The following is a 5,583-nucleotide window of genomic DNA, read 5'->3' as shown; positions in this document are numbered from 1 at the left end:
CAAAAATGAAGATTTAAAAGGCGAAAACGTCCAAAATGCTCAAACGTACAAGTTACACTCCAAGTGGTTTAAATTATCGAAGAAAAATGTCTAAAGATTGACAAGAATGCAAGTCGCGGAACGCAAATTACACGATATTAAATTGTACGAAAAGACGTTCGAGAAACCGGGACTTAGACATAAACCGGGCGTAAATGTACGAGACATCGGAGCCAAAATTATGAGTCAACTATGCACAAGAATATAATATAATATTTAAATAATTATATAAATTATTTATATATTATATATATTTTTATAATATGTCGAAAAGTAAAAATCCAAAAAATTGTGAGCTGGATCTGGCGGCCATGCGATCGCATGGGAAATAGGCATAAAACCCATGCGATCGCATGGGTTACTGTAGCAGGCCAAATATCTATAAAAAGCCAGTTTGCTCAAGCTTTATAGGTACAATATTTTCTTTTCCTCTGTAATACTTATATATAATTTTAATTATAATTTTAATTTAAGTTTATTTTAATAATAAGGTTATTGTAACGTTTAATTTACGGGTTTTTAGTCGAAGTTCTGTCCGGGTACCACTACGCTAATTATATCACTTTTTACTGTTCCAACTCGCTGTAAGTCTCCACGTCCCAACTTTATTTTCGCGTATCATTATTATCGTTGTTATTACTATCATTATTATTATTATTTATTATTGTTATCGTAATATTTATTATTATCGTCGTTATTATCGTTATTTATTATTTATTATTGTTATCGTTTATTATTATTATTATTATTGTTACCATGTCCATTTTATATAATTTATATTTTTACGCCGTTATAATGTCCAACTAAATACTCATAGTGGTAATTAAAATGTAGAACCTCTGGACAAATGGATTGAACCATATTATAATGTTATGATGTAACTTTGACTATTTTTAATATTAAGTTTAATCACCGACCCATTGTTATATAATTTAATATTTTCACCCCTATCACATAATTTATTAAATTAATAAACGAAAGTGCATTAAATTTACATAAATTATGCTTCAACACCTCAGTGACCTAGACGGACATATGGACAAATTATTGACAACAATTTAGAAGTGTGATTCGGTGGTTTGGGTAATATTATAATTTATATAATCGTGTAATTATAAAAAGGGTAAGACCGTTATAATTTTGGTTTTAACGAAAGTAAAAACTGGATTAAATCTTAATTTGAATAGTCGGGGTATAATTTAGTTCGCTAGAACGAGATCGAAACGAAAGTTAGATTTAATTTTAGTTAGTTAAATCTTTATAAATCAGAAGATTAAATATAAGGATATATATTAAAACATCATAATCGGACTTAAAAATAATCCATAAATCCAGAGGGGACATATTTTAGTAGCCACTACTTTACCTTATTTTAAATCTCTTCAATTTCACTTATTGCCATATCGTAAACTTTAATTAGTTTTTGCTATTTTGCTATATTTTCATGAAAAACCTTATTTCTTCTATTTTGATAAATTAGTTTAAATTGTATTTTTATTGTCGTTAATTTAGTTATTTAGTTTTAGTTAAATTTAAATTCCGTTCAATTAAGTAGTAAACCCTAATTCAAAATTCCCCTTTTAATTAGTTTATCTTTTAGCGATTAAAACCTTGAAAACTCAACCTCCCTGTGGAACGAACCGGATTTACCAAATAAACTATTACTATACGGATAGGACAAAGTTGCCTATATGAGTGAAATCAATCCGAAATCATAAAAACGCCATATAATTACAACCAATTCGTGTAATAAATTCAATCTAAATCCGTTCAAAATAAAAAGACACGATCTTCATTACATCAACTTTTTGGCGCCGCTGCCGGGGAAAGTTGGCAGTTAAATAAATAGATAATTTTTCTGATTCGTAGTAATAGTTGGATTTGTACGTGGACTGGGTTATTGGAGCCAAACAGTACTTAATTATATTGAGACCAAACGAATCCTGCCCCTCTGCTGCATCTTTTGGCTATTCGAAACGTGGGCAAAATCAGAAGGAAAATCGGTTTGTTTAAAGGTTTTTATCATCGTTTTTAGTTATTCGATCCTTTCGTGAAAATTCATTTTCAAGAAAGTTCAATGTTCATACACTTAGTGAATAAATCCTTCAAGACTACATACAATTTTGTAATTGTATGACCCGTTCAGGAAATCCTAAACTCGTTGCACTTAATCCAGAGCCTGAGAGAAACTTGAACAAAAGATTAAAACAAGAAAAACAAAAAAAATTAGGTAGTACTAGTAAACCGAAAACACCGAAAAACAACAAAAAAGATAAACAAGTAGGAAACACTAGTGGTCAACCAGAAATCAAAACTGAACCAGAAACCATCGTCATTAAAGAAGAAATGGCTGAAGTAACACCTGATCCAAATGATCTACCGATGTGGAATACCAGACAAACTGTTCCCCCTCTCGCTCTTTCATCTATAAGAAGACCTGAAATTGAGGCTGAAAACTGGGAAGTCAAGGGGCAGTTTATGCACATGGTTCGTGAAAACCAATTCGACGGAAGACTTAATAACAATTCGATAGAACATTTAGAAGCTTTTGAAGATTTATGTGAACTGTACAAAAACAAAGATGTTTCTTCAGATGCATTTAAGTTAAGAACTTTTCCGTATTCATTAATCGGAGACGCAAAAGCATGGTTAAAAGCATCAAAACCTGATTCTATCACAACTTTTAATGAATTAAGAGAAAAATTCATTACCAGATTTTTCCCACCGGCAAAAGCTGAAAGACTTAGAACTGAAATCACCACTTTTAAACAAAAGTCAGACGAAACTCTTTATGATGCATGGGAAAGATTAAAAAGAATGTTACGAAATTGTCCGCAACACGGATTGCAAAAAGGGTAAATAGTACAAACTTTTTATCGTGGTATTGATGAACATACTCGTGGTATATTAGATTCCTCCGCTGGAGGAGTATTTATGTACAAATCACCAAATCAAGCGTATGACATGTTAGAAGACATGTCAGTTCATACTTTTGAATGGACACCGTCTAGAGATCAACTACCTAGAAGGACGGTGGCAAGCCTTGAAGAAAATGAAGACAATAATACAACCATAGCTTCACTGTCGAATCAATTCAAAAAGTTTGGAAGAGAAATAGAGAAACTAAATTCAACAGTTTTAGCATTGCAAGTAGGCTGTGAAATCTGTGGACAACCACATTTCACGAAAGATTGTGATATCAATGATCGGCCAATGAACTCTGTAGCACAAGTTAATTTTATGGCCAATCAAAGACAAGGAAATTTTCAAGGAGGAAATTGTAATTATCAACCTGCAAACCCAGGATATCAAAACACGAAGAATTTTGCTTTTCAAAGAAATGGACCACCTGGCTTTTTCAATAGAAACCAACCTCCATTTCCACCTCAACAAAATTTCCAACAACAACCGTTACCTCAATTACCATATCAACAACAAAATCATAACACGCAACCAGTAGAGAAGAAATCTAACTTTGAAGAAGTTATGATGAATTTTGTCAAAAGTCAATCAGAAACGAATGAGCAAGTGAAGAGACAACTTCATCAATCCCAAACAGAAAACGAGCAAGTACAAAGGAATCATCAAGCGTCAATTCAAAACCTTGAAAGAGATATGGGAAGAATATCCCAATTGCTTGCTGAAAGGCAATCGGGCACTTTACCATCCAACACGCAACCAAACCCTAAGTGTAAGGAAACTCAAAATTCAAGTAATATTTTGCAAGTTAATTCAATCACTACACGAACTGGGTTAACCATTAACCCAGAGATTCCAAAGCCTCTCACTCCTATTCATGTTTCACAAGAAAATGAACCTGTGGTGGAATAAAATACGATGCCAACCACAAGTGCACCAAAGACTCAAAATCAACCACCATTAAAGGTATACAAACCTCCGATTCCATATCCGCAACGTTTGAAGAAAGATAAATTACAAGCACAATACAACAAGTTTGCTGACATGATTAAGCAAATTTGTATAAATGTACCGCTTGTAGATGTTCTTGCGGGTATGCCGAATTATGGAAGGTTTATCAAGGATCTTATAGCAGACAAAGGAAAATATGCAGAAGTTTCAACCACATTCCTTAATGAGGAATGCTCGGCAATTTTACAAAAGCAAAATTTGCCACCAAAACTTGGAGATCCTGGAAGTTTCATCATTCCTTGTCTGATGGGAGATTCAGTAATGTACGATGCATTAGCTGATTTAGGAGCAAGCATTAACCTTATGCCTCACTCCTTGTACTTAAAATTGAACTTAGGTGATTTAAAACCAACTAGGATGTGTATACGATTAGCTGATAGAACTTACAACTATCCTATTGGCATTGCTGAAAACCTACCGGTTAAAGTAAATCACTTAATCTTTCCTGCTGATTTCGTTGTTCTTGAAATGGAAGAAGATAGTAAGGTTCCCCTAATTCTAGGGCGTCCCTTTCTAAATACTGCTGACGCAATTGTGCGCGTAAAAGAGAAAAATCTCAGCTTAGGTGTGGGTGAGGATATAATTATATTAAACATAGATAAGGCTATGAAACACCCTATGTCTCCTGATGACGGATGTTTCCAAATAGACATTATTGATTGTTGTATTGAGGAGGAACTACAAGAACTATTAAATGTCGACACCTCAGATTTCACCCCGATGGGTGAAGGTGAAGATTTTGATGTCGATATAGAGTTAGACAAGCTGTTGAAGGTAGTCACTGATGAAGAATACGTAGAAGAAGAAATTCCTGGGGAAGATGAACCTTTTGAAGAAATTACCGATGGTAATAGGTTCCAGATAAAATCTTCCTTGGAAGAACCACCCACCTTGGAACTTAAAGAACTCCCGGAACATTTGGAGTATGCTTATCTCCAAGGAACGTCACAATTACCCGTAATAATTTCATCAAAACTTTCCGATGACGAAAAGGGTAGGTTAATGTCTATTTTAAAAACCCACAAAAAGGCAATTGCTTGGAAAACAACTGATATTCCAGGGATTAACCCTGCTTATTGTACCCACAAAATTCTAATGGAAGAAGATTTTAAACCCGTGGTACAAAGGCAACGGAGGTTAAACCCTAACATGAAAGAAGTTGTTAAAAAGGAGGTTATCAAATTACTTGATGCCGGGTTAATTTACCCTATATCCGATAGCCCGTGGGTAAGTCCTGTACAAGTAGTACCCAAGAAAGGAGGTACGACTGTTATTCTAAATGATAAGAACGAACTCGTTCCTACAAGAACAGTCACTGGGTGGAGAGTCTGTATAGACTATCGTCGTCTAAACGACGTTACAAGGAAAGATCATTTCCCGCTACCATATATCGACCAAATGCTAGAACGTTTGGCGGGAAAAGATTACTACTGTTTCCTTGATGGATTCTCCGGTTATTTTCAAATTCCAATTGATCCAAAAGAAAAAGACAAGACCACATTTACTTGTCCATTTGGTACTTTTGCGTACCGACGAATGCCATTCGGATTATGTAACGCACCAGGCACCTTCCAAAGGTGTATGATGGCAATTTTTCATGACATGATTGAAGAA

At 34.3% G+C, this 5,583-nt stretch overlaps 1 non-coding gene across 1 annotated transcript; it reads right to left on the bottom strand.

Annotated features, from left to right (window-relative positions):
• Positions 1-2,778: 2,778 nt before the first annotated feature.
• Positions 2,779-2,885, bottom strand: LOC139878868 (small nucleolar RNA R71). Its single transcript, XR_011769728.1, has one exon. It is a non-coding gene; the product is annotated as a small nucleolar RNA R71 (small nucleolar RNA).
• Positions 2,886-5,583: the final 2,698 nt, after the last annotated feature.

The sequence above is a fragment of the Rutidosis leptorrhynchoides genome, chromosome 11 (assembly GCF_046630445.1).
Source record: "Rutidosis leptorrhynchoides isolate AG116_Rl617_1_P2 chromosome 11, CSIRO_AGI_Rlap_v1, whole genome shotgun sequence".
Lineage (NCBI taxonomy): Eukaryota > Viridiplantae > Streptophyta > Magnoliopsida > Asterales > Asteraceae > Rutidosis > Rutidosis leptorrhynchoides.
Note: the sequence above shows the minus strand (reverse complement) of the source record. Positions and strands in the feature narration are given on the sequence as shown.